A 14,620-nucleotide genomic window follows, 5' to 3' on the forward strand; every position below is an offset into this window, starting at 1 on the left:
GGGACAGAGTGTGGATAGGGAAAATTTCTGACTTTGGAGGAAGCTGGCAACACCTTAAACAAGTGATCAAAGTTAAATCACCAGTAGTGATAATTCATGTTAATGCCTTATACCCCCAGTATGATGAAATGTAAAGGGTATTTAGCCTCTGTGATAGTCTACCCAAAAAGTTGTAACCCCAGTCTTATTGTGAGAGAACATCAGACAAACCAAAAATGAGGGACATTCTATAAAATATCTGACCAGCACTCTTCAAAAGTGTCAAGGTAATGAAAAAACAAGACTGAGAAATTCACAGATCATTGAGACTAAGGAGACATGACCTCTAAATGTAATGTGGTGTTCTAAATCATATAAGGGAACTCACTTTACTATCTTTGTAACTTTTCTGTAAGTCTAAAATTATTCCAAAAGTAAAAGTTAAGGAACATAAGAGTAGTAAAAATCATTTTGTTATCTTTGTTCATTACATGAAAGTAATGGTGTAAATATTAAAAGAGAAGTAAATATGTAGAGATACTAGAATTATAATCATTGAGCTAGTCTGAAAATGTGAGTTTTCTATATATAATATTAGTAAATGAAAAAATACGGTAGACAGTATTTATCAGATTTAGTGAAGCCTATGATGCAGTGTCTCATGACATCTGTGGATAATTAATTCAGATTGTCCTGGATATAAGCAGAGTCACATGGATTCAAAACTGGCTGGAGAACCATAAAAAATATTGATAAACCATAAATGGAAATGTATCAAGTTGAGGAATATGTCTAGGTGCTGTAGAGATCAGTGATTTGTCCTATCTTATATAGCTGCTGCATTAATAATGTAGAAGAGGGAGTAAAACGGATGTTAATGAAATTCACAGATGATATTAAATTGGGAGGTGATGCAAATAACAGCAAGGGCAGCAAAGCAATATATAAAGGTACCCAGAGAGCTTAGAAATATGGAGTGGAAACAACAAAATGAGATTCTGCCCCTTCAAAATAGAAACTTCAACTGCTTTAGGAGAAAAATAATAAAATAGGTATTCAAAGGGAGCAAAATCTGAAAGTCATCAAATGGTCAAAAAGACCTAAGGGTGAAAATGAATAAAAAAGTAGGTATGAATTTATGACATGGTGATTTTGAAGATTATGGCTACATATACTGCATGCCACAGAAACAGAATAGTCCGTTCTTCGTACTTCTAGCAAAATGATATCAGGAAGACAGAATTCATTTTGTATCAAGTTGGTACCTAACTGCTGTCAACAAAATAGAAGTAGTAATAAAAATGATTACGCCTTAGCACACTGCAGACAAGTATATTCATCTTCAGCAAATTATACTGAACTGTTTTACTAGTGTTTCCATTTATAATTACTGATTCTACTTCATATCCCATGTAGTTGAACCTTCCTTCCTTAGGTATATAACTTATACTGAGCCTCAGAGCAGCTTACCTAACTCTTTTTAATCTTCCCTCTCTCTCAAATTAAATTTACAAATTGCTACTTTCTAATATGTTCTTATTTTATTTTGTATTAAATTATGCATAGGCTTCTTTGATTGCTTGTTAAAACTGACTTCTGCCTTTGTAATATCAACATGTCAATGCTGTAAGCCTTATTTGCAAATACATGCATGTGCCCCCACCAGCAGCCATAAAACAAAGAGCATAAGCAAGAGTAATATCTGAGAAGAGTATTGAAATTGATACCTAAGTAGATAACAACTGAAATAAACCACAGATCAGAATTCCATTGGCAATGCAATATTCTAATGATCACAGCATAAATCAGGTAGCCCCAGAATGTTATCACTCATTGGCAAGGAGTCATTCAGGATAATAAATGAAGAAATCTCTTTTTAGGGTGATCACATATGCTTATTAAGTATTATAAAATAGATGCTTTTCTTGAATTTGGTGTCTTCTTTAAAAAATTTTATTGAAGTATAGTTGATTTACAATGTTATGTTAGTTTCAGGTGTACAGCAAAGTGAATCAGTTTATATATATGTGTATACATATATATATAATGAGTGTGTATATATGTATATGTATTTATATACACTCATTTTTAGATTGTCCCATATAGTCCCCTGTGATATATAGTAGGTCTTTGTTGATTATCTGTTTTATATATACTAGTGTGTGTATGTTAATCCCAAACTCCTAATTTATCTCTTCCCTCCCCATGAACTTTCCCTTTTGGTAACCATAAGTTTGTTTTTGAAGCCTGTGAGTTTCTGTTTTGTAAACAAATTCATTTGTATCATTTTTTTAAGATTCCACATATAAGTGATACCATCTGATATTTGTCTTTCTCTGTCTGACTTCACTTAGTATGATAATCTCTATAACCATCCATATTCCTGGAAATGACATTATTTCATTCTTTTTTATGGTTGAGTAATATTCCATTGTACATATTTAGCATATCTTCTTTATCCATTCCTCTGTAGATGGACATTTAGGTTGCTTTCATGTCTTGGCTATTGTAAACAGTGCTGCAGTGAACATTGGGGTGCATCTGTCCTTTTGAACTATGTCTTTTTCCGAATATATGCCCAGGAGTGGGATTGCTGGGTGATATGGTAGCTCTACTTTTACTTTCTTAAGGAACCTCTATAATGTTCTCCATAGTGGTTGTACCAATTTACATTCCCACAAATAGTGTAGGAGGGTTCACTGTTCTCCACACCCCCTCCAGCATTTGTTGTTTGTAGACTTCTTGATGATGGGCATTCTCACTGGGGTGAGATGATACCTCATTGTACTTTTGATTTGCATTTCTGTAATAATTAGTGATGTTGAGCATCTGTTCATGTGCCTCTTGGCCATCTATATGTCATCTTTGGAGAAATGTCTGTTTAGATCTTCTGCCCATTTTTTGATTTTGTTTTGTTTTGTTTTTGTTGTTCTTGTTCCTGTTTTGTTTGCATAGAGCTGGATGAGGTGTTTGTATATTTTGGAGATTAATCTCTTGTCAGTTGCTTCATCTGCAAATATTTTCTCCCATTCTGTGGATTGTCTTTTCATTTTATTTCATTGCTTTGCTGTGCAGAAGCTTTTAATTAGATCCCATTTGTTTATTTTTGTTTTTATTTTCATTACTCTAGGAGGTGGATCCAAAGAGATATTGCTGTGATTTATGTCAAAGAGTGTTTTGCCTATGTTTTCCTTTAAGAGTTTTATAGTATCCCAGTCTTATTTTTAGGTCTTTAATGAATTTTGAGTTTATTTTGTGTATGGTGTTAGAGAATGTTCAAGTTTTCATTCATTGACATGAGGTGGTCCAGTTTTCCCAGCACCACTTACTGAAGAGACTGTCTTTTCTCCATTGTATATTCTTGCCTCCTTTGTTGTAGGTTAATTGATCGTAGGTGCGTGGTTTTATTTCTGGGCTTTCTATCCTGTTCCATTGATCAATATTTCTGTTTTTGTGCTGGTACCATACTGTTTTAATGAATGTACTTTTGTAGTATAGTCTGAGGTCAGGAAGCCTGATTCCTCCAGCTTCATTCTTCTTTCTCAGAATTGCTCTGGTTATTCAGGCTCTTTTGTGTTTCCATATAAATTGTAAAAAAAATTTTGTTCTAATTCTGTGAAAAATGCCATTGGTAATTTGATAGGGATTGCATTACATCTGTAGCTTGCTTTGGTTACTATAGTCATTTTCTCAATATTGATTCTTCCAATCCAAGAACATGGTATATCTCTCCATCTGTTTGTGTCATCTTTGATTTCTTTCATCAGTGTCTTATAGTTTTCTGAGTACAAGTCTTTTGCCTTTTAGGTAGGTTTATTCCTAGGTATTTTATTCTTTTTGATATGACAGTAAATGGGATTGTTTCCTTGATTTCTCTTTCTCATCTTTTGTTGTTAATGTATAGGAATGCAAGAGATTTGTGTATTAATTTTGTATCCTGCAACCTTACTGAATTCATTGATGAGCTCTAGTAATTTTCTGGCAGCATCTTTAGGGTTTTCTATTTATAGTATCAAGTCATCTGCAGACAGTGACAGTTTTACTTCTTCTTTTCCAATTTTAATCTCTTTATTTCTTTTTCTTCTCTGATTACCATGGCTAGGACTTCTAAAACTATGTTGAGTGATAGTGGTGAAAGTGGACATCTTTGTCTTGTTCTTGATCTTGGAGGAAATGCTTTCAGCTTTTCACTGCTGAGAATGATGTTTGCTCTGTGTTTGTCATATATGGCCTTTATTAACTTGAGATAGGTTCCCTCTATGCCCACTTTCTGGAGTTTTTATCATAAATGGGTGTTGAATTTTGTCAAAAGCTTTTTCTACATCTATTGAGATGATCATGTGGTTTTTCTTCTTCAATTTGTTGATGTGATGTATCACACTGATTGATTTGTGGATAATAAAAAATCCTCACACCCCTGGGATAAATCCCACTTGATCATGGTGTTCAATCCTTTTAACATATTGGTGGATTTGGTTTGCTGGTATTTTGTGGAGGGTTTTTGCATCTATGTTCATCAGTGACATTGGCCTGTAATTTTCTTTTTTTTGTGATACCTTTGTCTGGTCTTGATATCAAGGTGATGGTGACCTCATAGAATGAACTTTGGAATGTTCCTCTGCAATTTTTTGAAATAGTTTCAGAAGGATAGGTGTAACTCTTCTCTAAATGATAGAATTCACCTTTGAAGCTATGTGGTCCTGGACTTTTGCCTGTTGGAAGATTTTTAATCACTATTTCAATTTCAATACTTGTGATTTGTCTGTTCACTTTTTTTTATTTCTTCCTGGTTCAGTCTTAGAAGGTTGTATCTTTCTAAGAATTTGTCCATTTCTTCTTTTAGTTTTCTTGATTTTTTTCTATTTTTTCTTCATCTCTGTTTCATTTATATGTGCTCTGATCTTTATGATTTCTTTCTACTTACTTTTGCTTTTGTGTGTTCTTCTTTCTGTAGTTGCTTTAGGTTAAAGTTAGGTTGTTTATTTGAGATTTTTCTTGTTTCTTGAGGTAAGATTGTAGTGCTATAAAGTTCCCTCCTAGAAGGGAAGGGAAGTGCTTTTGCTGCCGCCCATGGTTTTGGATTGTTGTATTTTCCTTGTCATTTGTCCCAGGTATTTTTTGATGTCTTCTTTGATTTCTTGAGTGATCTATTGGTTATTTAGTAACATATTGTTTACCCTCCATGTGTTCGTGTTTTTTATAGTTTTTTTCCTGTAATTGATTTCTAATCTCAGAGTGTTGTTGTTGAGAAAGATGCTTGATATGTTTTTCAATTTTCTGAAATTTACCAAGGCTTGATTTTTGATCCAAGTCATGATCTATCCTAAAGAATATTCATTTGCACTTGAGAAGAAAGAGTATTCTGCTGCTTTCAGATAGAATTCTCTGTAAATATTAAGTATGTCTGGTCTAATGTGTTATTTAAGGCTTGTGTTTCCTTATTAATTTTCTGTCTGAATGATCTATCCATTGAGGAAAGTGGGCTGTTAAAGTTCCCCACTTTATTGTGTAACTGTAGATTTCCCCTTTTATAGCTGTTAGCATTTACCTTATATATTGAGGTACTCCTATGTTGGGCACATATATATTTACAATTGTTATGTCTTCTTCTTGGATTGTGATCCCTTGATCATTGTATGGTATCCTTCCTTGTCTCTTTAACAGTCTTTGTTTTAAAGTCTGTTTTGTCTGATATGAGTTTTGCTACTCCAGCTTTCTTTTGATTTCCATTCGCATGGGATATCTTTTTTGATCCCCTCCCTCACTTTCAGTCTCTGTGTTTCCCTAGGTCTGAGGTGGGTCTCTTGTAGGCCGAATATATACGGGTCTTGTTTTTTTAACCAGTCAGCTATTCTGTGTCTTATGGTTGGAGCATTTAATCTATTTACATTTAAGGTTATTGATATGTATATTCCTGTTTTCATTTACTTAGTTGTTATGGGTTTATTTTTGTAGGTCTGTTTTCTTGCCTTCCTGTTTTGTTCTCTTCTTTTGTGGCTCAATGACCATATTTAGTGTTGTGTTTGGGTTGCTCTTTCTTTTTCATGTGTGTATCTATTGTAGTTTTTTGGTTTGCATTTCCCATGAGGTTTTGATAAGTCAGTCTATATACATACAAGTTTGTTTTAAGTTGCTGGTCTGTTAATTTCCAATGCAATTCCCATTTTTGTGCATTTGTACTATCCTCTTCTCATGGTTGCTCATTTTGATATTGTATTTGTGTATGGCTGATATCCTGCTTTTGCTGTATGTTTGCCTTTAGCAGTGAGTTTTCCCGCTTGTGATTTTCTTGTTTCTAGTTGTAGCCTCCTTATGTTTTTTCCCCCTGCCTAGGGAAGTTCCTTTACCATTTGCTGTAAAACTGGTTTGGTGGTGCTCAACTCTCTTAGCTTTTGGTTATTTGTAAAGCTTTTGATTTCTCTATCTAATTTGAATGAGAGCCTTGCTAAGTAGAGTATTCTTGATTGTAGATTTTTCCCTTTCATCACTTTAAATATATCATGCCACTCCTTTCTGGCCTGCAAAGTTTCTGCTGAAAAATCAGCTGATAACCTTATGGGGATTCTCTTGTATATTATTTGTTGCTTTTCTGTTATTTTTAATGTTTTTTCTTTGTATTTAATTTTTGTTAGTTTGAGTAATATGTGTCTTAGTGTGTTCCTCCTTGGGTTTTTCCTGTATGGGACTCTCTTTACCTCCTAGATTTGGGTGACTATTTTTTTTTCCCCATGTTAGGGTATTTTTTTCATTATAATCTCTTTAAATATTTTCTCAAGCCCTTTCTCTTTTTCTTCTTCTTCTGGGACCCCTATAATTCAATTGTGCCTTTAATATTGTCCCAGAGACCTCTGAGACTGTGTTCATTTCATTCTTTTTTCTTTATTTGGTTCCATGGCAGTGATAGCCATCATTCTGTCTTCCAGCTCACTAATCTGTTCTTTTGCATCAGGTATTCTGCTATTGATTCCTTCTAATGTATTTTTCATTTCAGTTATTGTATTGTTCATCTCTGTTTCTTTGCTCTTTAATTATTCTAGGCCTTTTTTAAACATTCCTTGTATCTTCTCAATCCATGCATCCATTTTTTTTTTCTGAGACCTTGGATCATCTTTACTGTCATTACTCTGAATTCTTTTTCAGGTAGATTGCCTATCTTCTTTATGTAGTTGTTCTTATAGGTTTTTATCTTTTTCCTTTGTCTGCAACGTATTTGTTTGTCATCTCATTTTGTTCAACTTACTGTGTTTTTGGTCTCCTTTCTGCAGCCTGCAGGATCGTAGTTCCTCTTGTTTCTGGTGTCTGCCTCTTCGTGTGTGAGGTTGGTCCAAAGGCTTGTGCCATTATTCCCTTGATAGGAGATTTGACTGGTGTTGCAGTGACCAGAGCATGACCTAGATGTTGAGCCAGGGCATCCCCTTTGCTCTGTGGTTGTCAGTGCCCTGTCAGGGGCAGGGTAACTGCTCCCTAGTTGTTGGAGTAGAGGACCCACATCTGTTTTTTAGCTCTGTTTCTGATCTGTGGTCTAAGGTAGGCAGGATTGGAGTATTCTCACTGGGAGAGAAGCCACTGGGTATTCTTCCTCTGAAGCTGTTCAGTTGTGAGTGTGCTCTGTTGTGTCCCCTTTCTCTTGTTGTGTGGGCTCACAAAGTATGCTGTTGTTGACACTGCTCTCAGTCCCACCTTAACTGTGGGTATGCCAGCAATTGGCCCTGGTGACTCTCAGGCATTGTTTCACCAGGTCACCAGCGCAGATCCACTGAGGTCAGGTCCAGGACTGCAGTAGTTGTGGACCTGGACCCACAGTGGGAGCTATGCAGGCAGCTCAGACTCTGGCCTTGCCCAACCTCCGCATATTCATGCCCACAAAGTCCACAGCTTCTAAAGCCAGACCCATCCCAGCTGCAGGAGCACTTGTTGTCCTTTTGGATGTTTTGCAGGCAGTGAATTTAGGAAATTGTCAGCAGAGGTGTGACTCTGCAGTTTGCACAGCTGTGAGGAGAGATTTCAGCTCTTCTTCCTTAGTCATGTAGCTCCTGGGGCTCAACTGTGATTTCAGCCCCACTTCTGCCTGTATTGCTCCCACTGGAGTCTGCTTCAGAGGTTTTTGGAGCACAGGGGGGTGGGGAGGGTGGGAGGGGGCAGGATGGAGGAGGCGATGGCAGGGGCATGTGAGCCAGCTATGATGGGAGCCCTCCCTAGTGACCCTGGAGGCAGGGGCCAGCATGTGAGGAGAGAGGCTGCAGTGGCAGCTCCTCCCTTTGTGTGCTTCATTTCTGTGGTGGTCCGGGCTTCCTTCAGGAGAATTTCCAATTGTGGAACCTCTCACTCCCATCCCCTCAGGCTGTCTCCTCACAGCCAACAGCAGCCCCCTCCCTGGATCTGCTCTTCAAAACCTCACATTCCATCACCCAGCCCTCTGTCCACTGGTGGACACCCATCTCAGGCTGGGGCATCCAGGGCTGTGGTTCTGACTGTATAAGTCTCACTCTGTCCTGCCTGCAACAGACTGGTTGCTAGGCTTTCCTCTGAGCCCCTGAAGCTCCCCTTCTGTCCCAGCTGATCTCCCCACTGGTGAGGGGGCTTCTTCAGATGCAGGAACCTCTCCTCACCTTCAGCTCCCTGCCAGGGGTGCACGTCCCATCCTACTTCCTCTCCTCTTCCTTTTCCCTTCTTCTTTCTTTCATCTTACCCAGTTACATGGAATCCTTCTTGTCCTTTTAGGTATCCCAGGTCCTCTGCTAGTGTTCAACAGGTGATCTATGAGAACTGTTCCATTTGTAGGTGTATTCTTTTTTTTTTTTTTTTTTTAATTTATTGGCTGCATTGGGTCTTCATTGCTGTGTGCAGGCTTTCTCTGGTTGCAGCAAGTGGGGACTACTGTTTGTTGTGGTGCGTGGGCTTCTCACTGCAGTGGCTTCTCTTGGACTCTAGGCACGTGGGCTTCAATAGTTATGGCACTTGGGCTCAATAGTTGTGGCTCATGGGCTCTAGAGCACAGGTTAGTAGGTCTGCGGTATGTGGGATCTTCCTGGACCAGGAATCGAATGCGGACCAGGAATTGAACCCATGTCCCCTTCACTGGCAGGCAGATTCTTAACCACTGCGCCACCAGGGAAGTCCCATGTAGATGTATTCTTGATATGTTTGTGGGGAGAGATGAACTCCACATCCTGCTACTCCTCTGCCATCTTGGAAAGTCTCAATGCTTTTTAAAAGTTTTCTCAACACAAAAATGTCTGTATGAATCTTCATTTTTTTATGGTTTAAGAATAAGAATATTTATTTCTTTAACTTTGGTTCTGAAAAGTATTCATAATCATGAGAGCATACATAATGTTTAAGCTCAGTAAGTTCCAGGTGGCAACAAATATGTGAGAATCAATGAGTTAAAAGGAATATTTGAGATCTTGTCTCAAACTCCTCCTTTTATACCTAATATCATCGATAGCACAGAATGGAAGGAAAGACCACCCCCACGTGGTTGGTAAAAGGGTGTTAAACCATAAAATAAATTGATTTTTTTGTTTGTTTTTGAGCAACTTGGGAGTATCCTACACTGGATGGAAGACAGGACCAAATCATTTCTAAGGTCCCTTCTCATGCTTTGAGGATATTTTGTGTTAAACATTTGGCTACTTGAATGCCTATAAGTACAAACACAATTTGGTTGTTTCGAATCTTTACAAAACAAAATAGAATATCACCCATTCACTTCTTTCAATAAACCTCCCCACCGTTGGAGAATACCTCTTCAAAATAAAATACAGCAAATTTCACGTTACAGCAAGAATGTATAAAGTACAATAAGAACTCCCTTAATTTGGGCTCTAGTTGCCTAGGTGGTATGCTTGGCAACTAGAGCCCAAATTAGCCTAATCTTAACTTTCATAAAATTCAGAACTCCAAATACTGGAAGGAAGGAGAGGTTAGAAGTTTAGACATAAGCACTTTTATCATTAATTTCTTTGAAAAACTTCATGATGAGAAATAAAAAGGGGCATGATGCTTCTATACTGAACAGTTCATACTGTTCATTATTGTTTTAGATATTTTTATAGCAAACTCCAAGAAGCTCCCTTCTTTATATTCCTGAGATAACTCTGTCATAATTTTATTCTCACTCATCTGTCAGAGGCATAACTGTCATTTCTACTGTCACTTCAAGAACAGATAGTAAACTGATCCTGTCCACTAATTGAAAGCATAGAAGAATCTGGTTTACTAATTTTGCTTATCTAGAATGTAATTAGTTTCTTTAGAAAGCTTCATATCCTTGTCATCCTAGATGCCATTAGTTACTATTTTTAAATTTTTATTTAGGTCTTAACATCTATACCTCTTCCTTAGAAACTAAGACTATTCGCTTGACCATGAGTTTTTTGCTGCCTAGTATGTCTTTATCTTTAAATCTTTCACCGTTTTATAGTCAAAATATTAGGAGCTATTTTGACTATTTATAATTGAAAAGGGCTCCTGATTCTAGGTAGGGTCAATTATCTTTCATTTAAATTATTTCCCAAGTATTCTTCCTTAAAATGACAGCCATGAATTATGGGCTTTACCAGTTTCCTTTATTTCCATCAAATAATTTTTATAATAGATTGTAAAGCAGAAAAACTGAGCAACAAGATGTTTGTTACAATCAAATGCAAACTTGGTTAAACAGTAATGAAAGTAAATTGTTGACTGTTTCCTTTGCTATTTACAGGAGCAAGATTTTATTAGTCCATTTCATTTTGCAAATTTCCAGGTTTTTCTGGATTTTCCTTTAATCTTTGTATCATGGTGGGTGGTAGATTTCTCTTATTGGCTCCACCACCTGGAAGCACCTTTGAAAAGTGTTGAATGAACTTCCTGACTCTTCAGATTTCATCCTAAGACCTATTGCCTTAGCCTTTGATCCTCTCTGTAACAAACCAGTCAAAATCCATATTCACCCTCTAAGAATTCTTAAGATTTCTCTCTGTTTCATTCATCATTCTTCTTGCTTTACTCCAGCTATCATCACCTGTGATATATTGATCTTTATATATATCACATGGATTGGAATAATCTCATGTAACTGACATCTTTAAAGAAACTCTATATTGTTAAAATGTATTTTACAGTTGTAAACTTCAAGACAGGTTTTGGTTAAATGTAGAATATATTTATTTCTAGTATCCTTACTATTGCCAAAATATAACACAAGCTTTGGATTCTTTATAATGTGCACAAAGATGAGAAGTACTCTCTTTTTGCTACTGTTGTAATTCTGAAGCTGTAAAACTTCAGTCCTGACAACAGTTAAAATACAAAAACAAATATGTACATCTGTGATTTAGAAATAAAGTCCTAAGGGGAAAAGGAGTTGGTGTGATACAGCTCAGGAAATTTGCTGCTAGACCTGGATTTTTTGGATTCTGATGTTAGTTTTTCATGTAGATTTTAGTAGAATATGTTCCAACATTCCATTCTGAATATAATCAATATAGTCATTATATATAAACAGGCCTTATGATATAAGTAGAAGAAACATAAGACTTGCCATGCTTTGTGATACCTGTAGCTCTACCAGCATGGTACTCAACTTCCAGAAGTAATGCCAAAGTATGTTTTTTAGGAGTCAGTAGTTGTTCACCACCCTTCAAATCTCAGAAAGTTAGAGATTTGTAGGAGCCCTTCTAGCTTACCATGGATCTGACATTCATGATATGTATAAATTTTTTTCTAATTTATCATGTTCTAGAACTGCTTTTGGGTAATGAATTAAGTTTAGGAACGATGGTTATTATCTAAATTTACATTATCTTATTATAGGGGTTTGTCCTAGATTCTGAAAAGTACTATTAGGGACCACTTGGAAGATGTTGGGGGATATTTTCGTGCTACTTCTATAAAAATTAATATTAGAATTACTGATTGCCTCATTTTGTCTAGTTATTTCATAAATTCATCATTTTAAAGATATGATTTCTATTTCACTTTAACAAGTAGGTGATTTATTCTGAGTCTGGCTCTTCCATTTTTGTCTTCATCTTTTACATTACTCAGTTGTTCTCTCTCTTCAGAGAATTTCCTTAGAAATTTTTTCCTAACCACAGACTATTGCCCCTTATTTTTTATACTTTTATTTAGACTAACCAAATATTAAAATAATTATGGAATTATCCTAATTATGACATTAGATTTCCATTCTATTATTATTGCCATTCACATATTATCATCATGAAATGAGATATCTATACTGCTTTTTATATTATTGTGATCTACTTCCTATACTATGTAGGAAAAAAAAGCAAGCAAGTATGCTAAACTTTGAGTTACAAAATGTAACACCATTTAGATCATTTGAGAAACTTCATCTAGTGTTTATCTTCTATCCTTTCATCATAATTTGAATTCACTGAGTTATTGTTACTTTCCTTTATAGGGATGTTGACATTTATAGAGGTAGTCATAATAGACTCTATAATATTTTTCAAACTGGTGTCCCCATATGGATTTCTGAAGTATCCTTGAGTACTACTATCTCTATACGCCAGTTTAAAATGTTTTCTTTTATTGTTCCCGACTCATTTCCTCCCATACTACTCTTTTTCCACAAAATTTTGATAAGAAATTTCAAGAGTCACATCTTTTTCTTGTGCATAAAATCTAGGAGTAGGATATGTGTTTCATTAACTTAAAACAAGAGTCAGTGCTTAGTTTAGAAACTGATAAAAAGGGAAAGTAATGTGGGGTTTAACTCCATTTCTTATGGTTTTCCTATTATTATTCCTTTCACCATGGATGACTATTCTTTATTCCTGGCTTATTAATCAAACTCTAACACATGGTATGGTGAGCTTTTAGCTTACTTTCTTTTGCACTCATTTCATTACAACTGCATATAATCAGGCAGTATGTGACCAAAATGAAATACTGGGACTTTGGTGTTACCTTTACAGACTCTGTCATAGAGAAATCAGCCCATGATAATTTTATTTTCTTGGAATGTATTCATTATCACAAGAGGTTTTTAAAATAAGAAGTAGGTATTGCAGAATGCCTGATGAGATCCAAATATTCTTGCTCTCTCCATTCTAAATTGTCATTAAGTAAATTCTAAGTTTTATGAAAAGCCTATGTGGTTTATTTGATAAGGATTATTTAGGAAAAATTAGGGTTGCTAATAATCAATTAGTCACCTTTCTCTTCGCTCTTTACATATGAATTAACAGTGAGTTTATAGTCTTCATTGACTTATGCCAGGCTATGTAATGCAAGGTTTCAAATTCTGTTTTCTTGAGAATGTGGAAGTAGAATCTTTTAGTCCATCTGTTTTTTGCTTGTCCCTTGATAATAGGTTTGACACTGGACTCCAAGATTAATTATGGGTGTTCCGTAGGTTTTCATTCTTGAGACTACTTCATACAAAACTGTAGATTTAAATACAAGCATGAGTCAAAAATTATCCGCACTCCGGTTATATTAAAACTTCTGTTGGCCGCACTGTCTTATCAGCACTTTCCGTTCAAGGCTACTGTCCCCCCAGTCACTGCTGTGCAGGTGTGAATGTGTGACATCCGTTCATTCGTAACTGCGGCGTGGGCAAAAATGGATGCCCCACTTGTGATTTGCACGAAAGAAGAGCAACATGCAGGTTGGAGGATGTACCTGGTGCCGTTATTTATTGAAGACTTTGTGCGCAGTATGGAGAAAGTGTTTTGTCTCGGAGAAGTGTGTGTGAATGGATAGAGAAGTTCAAGGAAGGTCGCACAAGTGTTAGCCATCAAGAAGGAGCCGGATGGCCATCCACGTCCATGGCTGATGACAGCATTGAGTGTACACATGAAATGATCCTGTCAAATAGACGGGCGACAGTGGATTATGTGGCAAATCATTTGCATATCAGCCATGGCTCTGCCTATGAAATAATACACGACAGACTTAGGTTTTGAAAAGTTTGTGCTGAAGCCTACACTTTGGATTAAACGCAGAGGACGTTGTGATCTTGCATGATAATGCACGTCCACACACTTCTACCCACACTGGCGACACTCTGCAAAAACTTCATTTTAAGGTGTTAAAGCATCCTCCCTATAGTCCTAATCTTGCTCCATCAGACTTTCCCTGTTTGGTCCCCTGAAAGCAACCCTAACGAGGATGAAGTTTCACTTCTGATGAAGAAGTGAAGACACTGGTGCATTCGTGGCTTGCACCTCAGCCTAAAACATTTTTTAATTTAATAGGGAATACAAAAACTTGTTGACAGATGAACAAAGTGTATTGAAAAGCAAGGAGATTGTGCTGAAAAATGATGTATTTGTCTTTTCTAAAAGTTAATTAAAATAAATTCTATAGCCAGGGTGTGGATAATTTTTGACTCACACTTGTACAATTACATAAATTGTTCTTTCCAATCTCTTTATTAACCCTTTACATTTGTAGGTTTTTTTCAACTTTTGGCTTCAATTGCTGGTGTCTTATATAATGTTCTTAATTTTCTTATTATTAACCTTTTTATATAAAGTTAAGCAAAAGAGCTATTTAACATTCCTGCCAAATCTCATTTGTTGTGCTTTATAGTGGTCCTGTCCCACTCTCTTCTGAATCTGTTTTGAATCCCTTTTGATTTCTTTTAATTGCTGTATTGAGCATTATTTTGTTTTGGTGTTTT

Source organism: Hippopotamus amphibius, chromosome 16 (genome assembly GCF_030028045.1).
Source record: "Hippopotamus amphibius kiboko isolate mHipAmp2 chromosome 16, mHipAmp2.hap2, whole genome shotgun sequence".
Classification (NCBI taxonomy): Eukaryota; Metazoa; Chordata; class Mammalia; order Artiodactyla; family Hippopotamidae; genus Hippopotamus; species Hippopotamus amphibius.